The sequence below is a fragment of the Corvus hawaiiensis genome, chromosome 2 (genome assembly GCF_020740725.1).
Source record: "Corvus hawaiiensis isolate bCorHaw1 chromosome 2, bCorHaw1.pri.cur, whole genome shotgun sequence".
NCBI classification, from domain to species: Eukaryota; Metazoa; Chordata; class Aves; order Passeriformes; family Corvidae; genus Corvus; species Corvus hawaiiensis.
In genome coordinates this window covers 40,881,018-40,896,447 of record NC_063214.1, presented here as the reverse complement: position 1 = coordinate 40,896,447, position 15,430 = coordinate 40,881,018, and the positions used below count along the sequence as shown (strand labels likewise).

At 40.9% G+C, this 15,430-nt stretch overlaps 1 long non-coding RNA gene across 2 annotated transcripts; it reads left to right on the top strand.

The window, feature by feature from the left end:
* The first annotated feature begins 1,819 nt into the window (after nt 1-1,819).
* On the top strand, nt 1,820-14,857 carry LOC125322240. Of its 2 annotated transcripts, none has more exons than XR_007201893.1 (3): nt 1,820-2,241; nt 12,809-12,845; nt 14,706-14,857. It is a non-coding gene; the product is annotated as an uncharacterized LOC125322240 (long non-coding RNA). The 2 variants fall into 2 exon arrangements; XR_007201892.1 differs by lacking the exon at nt 1,820-2,241 and adding an exon at nt 8,496-8,687.
* Nucleotides 14,858-15,430: the final 573 nt, after the last annotated feature.

Sequence of the window (15,430 nt, the reverse complement as noted above, 5' to 3'; positions counted from 1 at the left end):
AAAAAGCAAGAGGTATTTTCAGCTCATCTTCAGCTGCTCATGTCTGCTAACAGCTGCTGTCTGCTGGCAAGGTAGCAGCAGTAAGGGGACCTGCAGCGATTAGAGGTTTAGGAACAGGGGCAATTAGCAAACTTTTTAAAAACACCTTCTCATGCAATCAGTAGTGCTAATGGTCACTGATTTTTGAATAGCCAGCTGAAGGCATGCTGTCTTCCTCCTAAGGCTGAATTTAAAATGTGGCTGAAACCAGAGTTGTGCCCCAGTAGCCATTGCTAAATTCTACAGGAACTGATTAACCTGGATCATTCTGAGAGCCAGGCTGTGCCCAAGCACGGGTGGGAAGCACTGTTCTTACCTACAGAGCAGAGAAGATTTAAAGCAAAATACTACCCTAAAGTAAGAGTAGTTTAACCCATGCTCTCCTATGCTGAATAGCTCCCTACCCTGATAGAAAAGTAGCTTTGAAACCTCTAGGACCTGCAGAGACTGATCTGCAGTGTTTCCTAACCACTGAGTATCTTTGGCCCTGGGATGGCTTTACAGAGCTGAGGAAGGTAAAATGCTGAGAAGAAAAACGTGCTGCAATCCCACTTACACTCTGAACATTAGTTTTCTTGAACGTACCAATGTATTTTGGGGAGACTGAGTGCATCCTGTAATGTCTCTGGGTCTAGGCAACTATCAACCTTTTAATTATGGTTAGTACACCATTTCCTCCCTTTCAGGAAGGGTAGGGCAATATTTGCACTACCAACCTTTTATGTAATATTTTAGTGAGTAAAACACATAACCAGACATGATTTTTACATAGTAACACCTGGTTTTGGAAAACCCCCATTTTATAATGGATAAACTATTCCCTGGAGGGTGGAAGAAGGAAGAAGAAATAGGAATGAAAATCATATTGGTTTAGCTCTGGTATTTGAACCAAATTACTTTTTTTTAATTAATCTGCCCAATTTCCTCATTAGAGTGTCACAGATTTTCAGACAGCATTGGTTTTGTCCCAAAACTTATCTCGCATTTATTTGCAAGTATCACCTTAATGCATTAAGGGATCTGTTTCTTTTTGTGCTCGCACAGTGAAAAAAAATAACAGATTTGTAATTCCCTCTGCAGTCCTTTATACTGAGAAATACTTCAGGAATAGGCAATTTTAAAGAACTTTAATTGCTTCTCCCTCTAGCAAAAAGTCTGCAATCATTGATGAAAGGGCCCTTCTTTACTGTTAATGAACAGTCAGCAGTGCGAGCTTCTCTAGCCATCCAGTGTAGAGGCCACTGACTCATGCCAAATACTCTAGTACTCTTGACTACCTATTGAGAGAGAAACAGCCTGCAGAAACAGCTACTGTCTCCATTCCTGAAACTTTGAATTATTCCAAATCAGTTTTCTCACATTAGTCCCTTGTATTGGATTTGCTTGGCAAGCTTTTGGTTTCTGTGAGAATCTGCCGGAAGCTTCCCCCACATGCGACAGATCCAGTGCCAGCGGACTCCAAGAGAGGCCCACTGCTGGCCAAGGCCAAGCCCAACAGCAACAGCGTAGTGCCTCTGGGGTATTGTATTCAGGAAGAGGGAAAAAAATATAACATGCAGAAGTAATTGCGGTCAGAGACAGAAAGAGTCAAAAACAGCCAAAGGAGAGGAGTGAGAATATGTAACAGGAACAGCCCTGCAGACACCAAGGTCGGTGCAGAAGGAGCGGCAGGAGGTGCTCCAGGTGCCAGAGCAGATTCCCCTGCAGCCCCTGGTGCAGCCCATGGTGAGACAGCTGTGCCCCTGCAGCCCATGGAGGTGCAGGGTGGAGCAGAGATCCACCTGCAGCCCATGGAAGACCTCATGACAGAGCAGAGGGATGCCCAAGGGAGGCTGTGATGCTGTGGGAAGCCCACACTGGAATAGGCTCCTGGCAGGACCTGTGGCCCTGTGGAGAGAGGAGCTCACACTGGAGCAGGTTTGCTGGCAGGACTTGTGTCCCCATGGGGAACCCACCGTGGAGCAGCCTGTTCCTGGAAGGACTGCACCCCATGAAGGGACCCACAGTGCAGCAGTTCATGAAGAACTGCAGCCCCCGGGAAGGACTCAAGTTGGAGAAGTTTGTGGAGGGCTGTTGCCCATGGGAGGGACCCACACTGGAGCAGGGGAAGGACTTCTCCCCCTGAGGAGGAAGCAGTGGCAGAAACAACATGTGATGGACTGACCAAAGCCCCCATTTACAGTCCCCCTGCGCTGCTGTCAGGTAGGAGGTAGAGAATAGGGATTAAAGTTAAGCATAGGAAGGAGGGAGGGATGGGGAAAGGTGTTTTCAAGATTTGTTTTTGTTTGTTCTTATCTCAGCCCATGAACCTTTCACTCTATTTTCTCTCCCCTGTCCAACTGAGGAGGGCAGTGACAGAGTGACTTTGGTGGGCACCTGCTGTCCAGTCAAGAGTCAACCCACCACAGCCCTCTTAACCAGGAGAAATTCTTTCTCCCAGAGATGACATTGCAGTCTGTCAGCCAGATGCTGGGGCTAGTTTCAAATTTTATACATGGGAATGTGAAGCAGGAGAGATCCTCCTGTTGGAGTGGAACAAGAGTTATCAGCCTAAATACACTCCGCAAGAGGGAGGTAGTACTTTGCTTTGGTTTTAGGTTGGGTTGCTTTATGCTGCTCCTTAAAGGGATAAGGGAAGGAAAAATGTAAAGAAAATTATCACAGAATGTTTTTTACTCATTTCAGCTGAGTCATGCTAGGTACAACACCAGACATGAATCAATCATCCCCTGAAAAGAGATGTCAAAAAAGACTTCCAAATCCTTCTCATCCTTCTCATACAGCTCTGACTTAGACCCATGCTGGCAATATTTGCAAATAAGGATTTTTTTAGAGGGAAGGTTATAAGAATCCGTGTGTTTTCTTTACCAGAAACAGTTGCTGGATCCTTTCTTTTATTATCAACGTTTCTGAGCTACCAAGAATTCACTGCATTAAGTTTGCCGACTTTTTCTTCAGCTCTTTCAATTCTGCAGCCCAGTGGAATAGGGTGCCTCACTGTTATAAATTATCTTGCACTGTACTCCAACCTTTTTATGAATTTTTCATCCCCCTGAGCAGTGTTCAGTTGCCAACCTGTTATCTCCTTTCTCTGGTCCAATTAATTTAGAGGCGATCAATTTAACCCTTGAATAGTTTGAACAGATGCTTGCCTCCCTCCAGCTCCTGTCCATCTTTCTCTGAGAGCTTCTCTGTTGGTGATACATGCTGTGTGCCAGACCACATTGCATATTCAGGGGTAGCATTCTGGAAGAATGGAAGCTCATGGAATGGAAGAAGAATTCATGACAGCATCTCAGATAGCAAATAAGAGTTGTCTTCATTTATGCAAACTTAAGCCAGGGTTAAATTCAACCTGTCCCATAGGATTGCCACAAGACTTGTACAAAACCAGTGCAATAGGATTCATTTTGCTTAAATAATTTTGTTTACAGAATGGCTTTTCACACATCTTTCTACATATTTGTGTGGCCAAATCCTTGGGGAGAAAGAAGCCAAGACAGTTTTTTTCCTTGAATCATTAAAAAAAACTATGAGGCATTTCATCAAGGGAATGATGCTGGTGAGTTCCTGTGCTCTGCAGCAGAACTTTTGAAGGTATGAACCTACTGTCAGTACTTAAATGAACAGTGTTCTCAAGCTGAACCTTTCAAAAGGAATTTTAAAGAAGGAATTGGTCCAGAGCCAGAAGAAAAGTAGAAAAAAAGAAAAGAGCCACTGAGCAAAAAAGCAGGATGAGGCTCAGCAGTGGGTAGTATTGTGGGGTAGCATTGGAACTGGTGACATTTATACAGTAATAGCATTTAAAGGATGTAGTCAAAGGAAAGGGCACTTCAGACAGGCCTTGTGAGTATGTGAGCAGCTGAGTGATAGAAGAGAGCAGAGTGGTGCACATGGAGTATGAAGGACAATTACTATCAGCTGAACTATCTGGTCACAGTTCACCCAGTGCACTGATCAGTACAGAGGAGTAAATTGTTGAACAAAACATCAGCACTCCCAAAGTAGTGGCAGTCTTTCAGTAGCTGGTTAAGCACTTGACTGGTTACTACTGGTTACAATCCCTGTCCTATGCTTGGATCCCATCGTCTAAAATCCTGTTCATTCATAAAGTCACTGTTAAAGATACGGACAGGGAGATGACTTCTCCGTTACCATCTCATTCAAAATAGACTGGACATGGGAAATTTAGTTTAATTGATTTCTAGTTAGTAAAAGAGAAGGATAATGAGAAAAAAGAACTTGAAACACCTTCCCTTCTATCTCTCCCATCTTCCCAGGCTCAACTTCACTCCTGATTCCTCTACTTCCTTCCCCACAGTGGCGCAGGCAGATGGGGAATGGGGGCTGTAGCCAGTTCATCAGACTCTTCTTCATCATCATGTCTCTGCCATTCCCTCCTCAGGGACAGGACTCCTCACACCCTTCCCCTGCTCCAGTGTGGGTCCCTCTCATGGCATGCAGTTCTCCACGAACTTCTCCAACTTGAGTCCTTCTCATGGGACACAGTTCTTCATGAACTGCTGCACTGTGGGTCCCTTCATGGGGTGCAGTCCTTCCAGGAACAGGCTGCTCCACGGTGGGTTCCCCATGGGGACGCAAGTCCTGCCAGCAAACCTGCTCCAGTGTGAGCTCCTCTCTCCACAGGGCCACAGGTCCTGCCAGGAGCCTATTCCAGTGTGGGCTTCCCACAGCATCACAGCCTCCCTTGGGCATCCCTCTGCTCTGTCATGAGGTCTTCCATGGGCTGCAGGTGGATCTCTGCTCCACCCTGCACCTCCATGGGCTGCAGGGGCACAGCTGCCTCATGAGGGGCTGCACCAGGGGCTGCAGGGGAATCTCTGCTCCGGTGCCTGGAGCACCTCCTGCCCCTCCTTCTGCACTGACCTTGGTGTCTGCAGGGCTTTTCCTGTCACATATTCTCACTCTTCTCCTTTGGCTGCTGTTCAGCATTCATTAACTTTTCTTCAGTATTTTATCACCACCATTGCTCAGCTTGCTCAGTGGCAGGTGTGTCTTGGAGCTAGCTGGCATTGGCTCTGTCGGATATGGGGGGAAGCTTCTGGCAGATTCTCACAGAAACCACCTCTGTAGATCCTCTGCTACCAAAAGCTTGCCATGCAAACCCAATACACCCACACAGACACAGATATGTGCATATCTGTTTGATTAGGTTTTGAGGAAGTTCCTTCGACTGTCTGATTTTGCTGTAGGACTCTATTTTGGGTATTGCATCTTCATTTTCAGTAGTTACTCACTTCTACACATACTCTGTGACAGCTGCTGTGTTCGCTGGCCTCAGTAAAATTCAATATAAGCTATGTCATTATTTTCTATTTGTGTTTCTTTTAGGCCTAATAACACAAAGCTTGGGCCTGATACAGTCAGGCACTGGAAAAACATTTAATACTGTTCTTACATCCTAACAGGGTGCAACAACAACAAAAAAATACTGTAATTTGAAGAGATGGGCCACTTAAAATACGGGAATCAGGAGAGTTGAGAAAGATACAGCAGCAGAGGGCAGAGATTAATGGCTAAATTTTCACAAGATTGTAAATTCTCTCTTTGGGACCTGAAGGAAGTGGCAGGGCTGTTTAAAACTATTGAGAACCAGCTGCCTTATAAATTAAACTTTAAGTGACATATTAACATCTATCCAGAAATCAGTAGTCAACTGAGGAGCTGAATTCAGATTTTCTGACTCCTAGACAAATACCAACCTACAAATCCTCTGGGCAGAATCTAAGTCCCTGGAAAAACTCCTATTATCTTTAATGGGAAAGTTTCCATTCTCAGTTTCCCCCCATATCTGACACAATACATCACAAATATCCCAGGTATATGTATACAAGATGGGAAAAAGGATCTTTCTTGGGAGTCATCCTATGCCTTACAGTGCAAAATCCCTCGCAATGAGAGCACTGTTGTGGTGAACCACTCCCATTCAAATTAACACAATCTGAACTTTAAAGTTTTTTCTGCCTCCTCGCCTGTGTTTCTGTGCGTCCATCAGGAAGCCACAGAAAGCATACAGGTGACATTCTCAACAAAAGCAAGATACCAAACTACTTAATCTTACAGTTTTTACTTGCCTCTGTTGGGGAATATGGTTTGTTCTGGATAGTGCACAATAGTTCTGTTGTTTGTCAAAAAGCTGAGAAATTTCTTTAGATAAAGAATAAAATTGATTCACTGGCAAAAAGGAGTTTTACTTCTCCAGCCCAGAAAACTTCAAAATGTCATATTTTGCTGAGAGAAGAACATGACAAAGAGGAAAACTGAATAAAAACTAAATATAGGACATCTTTGTCATGAAGATAAGAAAGAAAAAGAACTTTCCTTAAAGGAAAAGCAGGAAGACAAGAAAGAACCTTCACCTTCTTTCCCCAAAAGCTTCTAACATTTTGGAAATGTGCTGAGCACAGGCCAAACAAAACAGTTTCTTGATGGTTTGTAATAAACTTTTAAAACATCTTTTTCTGGTACAGGAAATATTCTTATCACCCAATGCTTCCGGTCAAGACTTCTCCAGTCTTGCCCAGCCTCCCATTACCTTCAAGTGTTGCACACCTTCCTATCCCAGGTTAGGCATTGTACATGCTCTAAAACAACCTCTCTGCACATTTGGATTTTAACCTTTTTTATTCTGCCTCAAATTACCACTGTTGCCAACATTTATTATGATTTCCTCTGAAGACATCAGGTAAGCCTGAACTGGGATTTTAAAATGATGTAGATTGTTGGGATTTAGTGATCTGAGTGTGCTAATTTCAACTCACAGTCCTTAAAATTTTAACTCTCCTTGTGGACTATTTTCTTCCTGACGAAGGCGTTCTGCAATGGCCAGCACAGCCTTCATCATCATCCCAGCCAGTAATAAGAAAAGTTTGAACATCATTATTTCACTGGCCTCTGGTATCTTATGTTTTATTTCTGGGAGATTATTGATGTCTTCAAGTTGCAGTCATTTCTCATAGGCAATTCAAACTTTCAAATTAAATAGTACTATACTTATGGCAAAGTGACAATCATAGTATTTTTAGTGGTTTTGGATATGAAATCTTACACTGTTATGATCATCCTATGTTAAAGCCTAATTAATATTCCTCTGATAAATTATTCTTAAATTTCAAATAAATTAATTCACAATAAAAATTCATTTAACTGCACCTAAAACTGAAAACAAGGAAACAATAAACAGGGAATAATAATAATTTTTTTAAAAGCAGCAGCTATCCATTTAACTGTATTGGTTTTATAGTTCATTGGTCATTATATGATCTTCACTCTTGAAACATCTCAGATCTGACTTGTGCATTCGCAGAGATTTTTCTCTTTTGAGGTAAATATCTAGAGCAATTGCCAGAGGGGAGCTTCTACTACTGTCTTTATGGAAGTTTGTACAAATGAGCTGCACCTTTGTCTTTCTATTGTGATTAGCTGAGACGGTGTCCCAGAGAATCTGCACCATCTTGGGCATCCTCAGGCTGTCCTTGGGGCAGGGACCAAGCTCGCTTGTAGAGGACAAACAAAAGAGGACATGGGATATTGTTCTGTACTGTGAATTAGGAGTTGCAAGAAGTGGTTGGGTGACTTTCTACCCACTCTTTGAGCCTCAGGGTCCTTTTTGTAGGACATCTGACACTGTAGCTTTTGCCCAGGGAAGAACCAGGGCTGTAGCTTGCACTGGCATCCGGAGGTGCTGAAACCCACTGGTTTCAGTGGGTGGGACATGCTGCTGTGCCATTTGGTGCCAGTGCCCTTAATGCTGACTACTCTGTTCTTTCACCAGCATTCTGCTTTCGCTGTGCATTTTCTCCACTTTGCTGCTTCCTTTTTTGCTCTGTCCCTTTTTTTTGCAGCAGGGCTCACATTCAGCTGCCACTGCAGAAGGTACCAAGAGACACTCAAGCTCATGAAAGCTCAAGAGTCTCCAGTAAATTTTTATTGCCTTACGTATCATGCACATAATTATACATGATGGTGTACATAACCATTTATTTTCACCTTATCAAATCAATTTGCCATGTAAACCTGAACTATAGTATAGTGCTAATTAAATAGGAAAAATACTTAAAAGGGGATTTCAGGACAAACAAACAAACAAACCCCCCCCAACCACACAGAAGGGTGTGTATGTCACTTATTTTCTCTTATGGGCAGTGCAGATATCTAGACTTAAGCTGTCACCTTACACATGATTATTTATCAATGTTGTCTTGAACCATGCTAAGTATATTCATGACTCTCCATAATACATACAGAAAATGTGTGTATCATTACAGAAGAGACAATATGAATGGCTAATTCACTGACCATTTCTTTCTAGAAATCTATGTTCAGACTACCTTTTCATAGAGGAGGTAAAGGATGTATATTACAAAACACACCTGTCTGCTTAGCATGGTGACAAATGCCTGGCATGTGTTTAAAGAGGAGATTAGGAAGATGATTCAGTGATAGAAAAGTGAACTGCAATGAGATTTAATAGTTCTATACTGAGGATTCCCAAGGGATGTTTTAAGATCTAAATGTCAACTCTATACCTGCAGTGAAGAGGACATCCCTGAAAGCTGGGCATTAGTCCTTTGATGCCACTACAGTTACTGGGCAACCATAAGTGTTGCCATGAAAGTGAAAAATGGGTAAGCAAATCAATTTAATTTTTAATTACATTCTCTTGAGACAGACACATTTGCTTCACTTTTATTAATAACATTGCTAAAAATATATGTGTCCTGCAACATCTTTTCATGTGAGGATGATGGACCTAACGTATACGTTTCCTCTCTAAATTCTCTCCTGAATTGCAATCAACATCAGGGGTTTTATTTACATTTCCATGGCTTTTTCATTTTCAAACTTGCTCACTAACTTAGTCAATTAGTGCGTGTCATTATACACCAAGGCCAAGGAGATACTCTTTTTAAATGCAACATAGAAAATCATTAACCCTCTTACTTTTCTTGTTACAGTTCAAATTTCCACATATTTTCATTGCAGATGCAGTTAGACAGCAATAAGTTTCCCAAGGAAAAGTTGAGCTATGGCATGTGGCCAAGCTAATTGTTTAGCTGAATACAGGAACAAGATGAACAAGCCAAGTAATCATCCTAGAACACAGTGGTCCCAAAGAGAGCTCTGTGTTTACAGGGACCTGCATCTTCCAAAGTTAATTTGGAAAGGTTTCCTATTGCGTATTTCAATAGAAAACAAAATGCAGTTTCTAATTTACTCTCCCTGAATAAGAGCCTTAAAATGTTGACAAGTGCTGTAAACGTCATCTGCTTGGGATGTGCCCTGTATACAGTGATAATACGGGAAATTTCTTGCAGAAAATTCTAATATCTTCAACATTAATCCAAAATCAATGGAGCTCCCTCTGCAGAACTGGGTGGTTTGAGTTTGTTTTTTTTTTTTTGTCCACCCAAAATGTGATATTGTGTCAATTTTTTTTTCTAATTAAACAATACTGGAGAAAAGACAGAAGTAGCAAGATAATTGGCACACACCCCAGTGTGAGCATAGGCATTCAATTTACTAACCAGCCCATCACACTTAGGTCTTAGGAAATAACTCATTGCTTCCAAAGAAGTTCAGATTTTTTTTTTCTGTAAATCTCAGATGTGGAAAATCTGCATGAGAATTTCACAACGTTATATTGCCAAGCACCTGGAAAATAGATAACTCTTCTACACAAATTTCTCTTCTTAGATAAGGCTGGGCTCATAGCATGGTACACAGAGTGATGGGCCAAACTTTGCAGCCTTCTTAAATATGTCTGACTCTCCTATTCTTTTAAAACTTCATCACTGGTAAAGCAAAAAAACTTCTTGCAACCGTCTTCCCTCCCTGACAATTACTCCAGCCTCCTGATGCATTCACCTCTCTTCTCTGTGGGGATTTTGCTGTGTCTCTGTCACTGTGCGTATTCCACATATTTATGGCATTCTGTTTCCTACTTCAGATAGCTTTCATTCTGCGGAATATAGATCTTATATAAATATATACCTATAAAGTATATTTTCCTCCATTATCTCTAATTGTGTCATTTTTAGACATAAAAAATATGTCACAGGTGCAGGGTATGATATTTACTTGAAACGGGGCCAACCAGTGTGCTAGGCAGATGTAGCTCAAGTTTTGTCACTGGTAGGCTTTTTTTACTTTTTCTTAAAGACTTTGCAGGTGTAAATGAGGTCTCAATTTTAATAGTAATCCTGAAGGGATTTGGGTTAAAATATGATGTGATCACATATGAGAACAGAACTTGGTCTGCTGTCTTCAGTGGCTTTAAGGAAAGAAAGAAATTGGTGCCTATTGCTCAGGTTGGCACTTAAAAGAATAAGAAACATTGCCAATAACACATTTGGCCTGAGGATATGACAGTTCTTCAGAAACACTGATAATTAGTCTCATGGTACTCTTCTGTGTAGTTCGTACAAGCTTCTGTTATTCTTATTTTACAAAATACAGGGAAACACAGAGGGTTAACCTGTCACTCCAAGAGCCTTCAAATCAGTGGCAGAAATACAAATGGCATTGCCCTCACCCTTGCCTAATGTCAGATCCCATTGCAGGAATTAAAACCTGAGATTTTGAGTGATTTAGAGCATGAGTGTGACAGTGTCATCATTCCAAGAGTCCTGTTGAAAACAAAGGGAATACCAAGAATAGTATCAGCAAAGAACAAACCTAATACCTTCTGATTTTTTTTGCCTCAAGAAGCCATGTTCTGTTTCCTGTGAAGTCTGAACAAGATTTTTAGGAAAATCATTCAGTGCAGGTCAGCACTGTATTATTTATTAATGTACTCACCATATGGAAGGATGAAGTCAAAGAAGTAACAGTATTCTCTAGGTTTGGCCTGAAAATTCCCCTTTCAAACAAACAAAACAAAACAAAAAAGCATGCCCAAAATAAATTAAAAGAACATAAAGCAACAGCAATAAGGTACTCTAGCGGAAGTTTTATAAGCCCATTACCATACACGCTTCAAGGCCTTAAGGGGAAAAAGACCTTGTTGATGTGCTTGGAATAGCTATGGAAAATATGCCCACTTGTGCTTTACTGCGTAATTAAATGCTCTATAAATTGTTGATGTACCACGATGGCACACGAGAGAATAGAAAAAAAGAGTATTACATGGAACCATTGCTTCAAACCAGTTGTCTCCTTCCTCAGATTAGCTGACGTTTTCACCTCCTAAAAGGAAGCTAAATGATGTATGAATGAGAGAAGGCGCAGACAGCCAAAAGCATTACAGTTAGAATTTCGCTGCTGTGTTTTTTAAAGCATAAAATTGCCATGGATAGTGCAGCTTGGGGGGAAAAGTTTATTTCTGAAACTCAGTCTCAATGAAAGGATATTTTGAAGTCAAAGATGTCACAGTCTTATCCTGAAATTTATTTTTTTCCATCTCTCCTTCTGCTGAAAATCATTTGACTTCTGAGAAATACAGGGATGGGCAAAAAAGAACAGTGAGTTACTCTCATTTGCACTCAGAAAACTTTCATCGTAAAGGATTTGCTAGAGCATATCTTGCTGCCTTCCACAGGATACAATCGGAATTGTCCACTCATTATTTGTGGCCTCCGACATAAGCAGTCAAGAGATTCAAATCACCATGAGATTTTTTTGCCTCACGTTTGTCATAGAAAAGCTTAATTTTTTATATCATTTTTTCAAAAGGAAATAAAAATGAAACATTTCTTTTCAGATTGCTTTTAGCTAAAGTGTCCTTCCAATGGCTAAATACAATAGTATTGTTTCCTGAAGCACTGACTTTTGAATCACAGACAATGGAATGCATTTCTCTGTAGCACATTTCCCCTGGGGATCTCTGTTACCAGGGATCTGTTTTGTTTACTTCTGGATATGGGTCTCTGGAGACTCATAGATAACGTGTTGATTATTGTCTGACTGTCTATGAGGTTTTTCAAGGACACTGGGATATTTTGATAGTAGTCCAGAGAATACGGTCAGGCAAGGCAATGAAGACTGATGAAGTGCTTATGCATTGCCTTGCTGAAAGAAAAGTATTATTAAAATTGAAAAGACTTGGAACAATCATTCTAACAATAATTTGCCTGTGCCCTATGAAACAAACAAATATGTACGTGCCAATATTGTGAATTTCATAATGTGTTATTTTGATGATGCATATCGAAATGAGAAGTCGACATTTCCAAATGCATTCAGTGAAAAACAATCAAAAAACCACACCAACACACACACACACAGACAAAACACACAGACAAAGAAAGACAGGGTAACTTTGTCTTGTTTTTTATAAACCACATGTGGAAAGGATGGAATTTCCCTAAACTGTTCAGATCTTTCTGTGTTTTCTTCCTCTCTGTAACAGATGCTGACCGTACACTTCGCAGGGGACAGACACTTGGCTTTCAGCACTGGAAGCATGGGGACTTATCCTGGTCTCATAAACACTTTTGAAAACTTACTGTGCTTGCCGTGGCCATCTGTCAGTGATACCCAAAACATTCTTTCTGTTCAGATATTTTTTTAAATCCCATCCATTTCTGAAAAGAAATAACCACCATCTGCCTTTGTTTTCTGACAAAACCAAAATTGACAAAGTATAGGACATAGTAAAAAGTGGAGAGTCCTTCCAGATGTCAGATTGTAAGAATTTCATTTTGGGGACAGAGAGGAAATTTGAAATGAAAAGCTAAAAAAAAAAAACAAAAAAAACCCCCAGCATTTATTTGTTGTAATTCTAACACTCCCTCCGTGTTTTTAACAGTGATTTGGAAGAAAGAGGGGTGATCCACGTTCTTCAGGTGAGTTTGCAACAGGATTACTGCAGTGCCAAGTGTTCAAAGCCCAAACAGAAGAGGAAGGGAGTGAGGACTGCTGCAGTGCTGAGCAGCCAAACAGTTTCATGGATCAGTAGTTCATTCAGCACAAAAAAAGCACGAAGAAGATAAGCAGAGATGAAACTGAGATATTAGTGGTTTTCCCCAGGTATGTGATGAGGAAAATGAATTATCCTGAAGATATTTTCAGGGATGAAAGGGGGGACAAAGCAGTGGAGATAACATCCTGACTGGAGTTTGATCCAAGGGTGAGGGCTGAAAGAGGGCAGAGCCTTAGTTTCTAGATTCAGGAGACTGCAGGCAGCAAGCCTGAGATGAACTTTCAATAACACCCATGCAGGCTTTGAGTGGTCAGAGGGTAAAATAGTGACCTGTTCTTGATTAAGGAGAGCTGAGAAATTTTACAGTATCAAGTCATGCACGACCTCATGGATGAAGTGCCTGGCCTTTTCCTTGGGTTAATTCATAGTAAATATTTTGGTAGTATTTTAAACATTCTCATTCCTGTGTGTGGCTATTCACTCCCGTGTTTTACTATTCATGGCATCATTTCATGCCATGAATAGTAAAAACATCCCTTGGATATGATAAATCCATTTGAGGGCTATTTCTTGCAGCACTTTGTGCACAGTTTTCCCTGACTTCACAGTTTGCAAAAGAGGGTTGTTGTGAATTGGTTCACTAATAGTTTCACAATGTCGTTGGCAGGACAACCAGGTGTGGGTCAAGAACTATAAAGCGGTGTTGAGTTAGTGTAGTTTTGTTAGTACTAAGCTGAAAGTAAGTCACAAAGAGTAGATCAAAGGCTATACTGGACACTTAAACAGATGAAAATACAAGTTTAGGTGATGTCTCTCCAATAGGAAGTCTGAAGATTAGTAATGAACTTAAAACTCAGCAAACAGCAAATTATTTATTATAGCAAGAGTTTATTGTGCCTATCTCTTTGCTGAGTCTTGCCTTTAGCTGCCTAGTGGAGTTTTCTGGGTAAGAGATAAAAGTGAAGGGAAATAACTCACTCCTAATGAGCTACAGGTAATTGCAGAAATAAGTGATTACCATGAGATGACTTCTTACTGGAGAAGTACAGAATTTTGTCCTTCTTGACAGATCAGAAGACTGAAGTCAATCCAGAATATCTTTTAGACTCCTAAACTTTAACTGACTTCACTGGAAGTATGTGTGGGAGAGCTGAAATTAGATGACAAACACTTATTCAGTTCCTGACTTAACAGTTTAAAGGAATGATTTTACTTCTTGTTTGGAGAAGGTGATTTCATAGAGACTTCTCTTTCATGGCTTTCACCACACTCTCAGAAGCAGCTCCTATATAAGCATATACTTGTTCCTTAGACGAAGAGGCAAAGCTAGATTAAGCCTGGGAACTTTGTGTAAAGCTATGATACGCCAAATCATGTCTTCTTGTGACAGAAAACCCTCAGGCCCTGGGCTCTTTAGGTGATCTTGGATGTGTTCTACAGCCCTGACAGTTTTAGGGTGTGTTGTGTTCTCTGTACTGTTGCTCCTGACCACAAGATGAGTTTAGTCCCTTGCCTGCCCTGTGCCTGCATCCTTATTTGCTCCTGGGGTGGATGCTCAGGAAAAGCCACCTGTTGTCAGAATAACTCCTTTGGGAGACCCGTGGTGACAAAAAACAGCAGACATAGTGATGGGGGTAGATGAATTGCCTTGATGGGCTCAGGTATTCCCAGGATGTGAGGGGATGCTGTTTTTTAAACCATACATATGAGGAGCAGAGTTCAGGATGCAAAAGTGAGTAATCGTGAGATCGTATGAACTCATATCATATTTCTTTTTCTCTAGGGCCATGGATCATCTGCTATGAGATTGAACTGGGGTCAGATGAAGAATTTGCACTAACCCAGCACTCCAGCTGTCTTGAGCAGTGCTTGAGTTGCTCAGAACCATAAAGTGTAGTGAGCCATAGAAAATACAACTAACACTGAGAGCCAGAAACAAAATATATCAATAAAAACATATGACTTTGAGAAATGATTTCTTGCCCTCGTTCTGAAAACCCAACACCTACCCTTAAAAGAGGCTTTACACACACAATTCATACACTTCGCCAATATAAAAGTTATTAAGAAGGAAAGGGCAGCCAAAATTGGGGTTGCGGGTTTAGGTGTTGTTTTTTTTCCAGAAAATCTAATCCCAGAGTGAGGACGAAAATGTTTCAAATATTAAGGAAGGAAGAAATGAATGCATTAAGCTGTAGGAAATTTGAACATAAATATCTTGGCTCATATGTAGCATTCATCTGCATTGGATCCAAGTTTCTGTAGCCTCAACTGGAACTGGAACACTACAAAGATGTGAAGTTTCAATATGACCGTATGCTTTGGGATAATCGCTGGCATCATGTGCAGGGCTGCAGCCTTCTTCAGTCCAGGAAAAACCAAAAGCTTTTTTATATTATTTATTTTATTTATATTATTTTTTATATTTATTTTATATTATTTTATAAGTAGCCAGTGGCCTAACTCATTCCCCTCCCTCAGTGGGGGTCCTTGCATTTGGCTGTCATG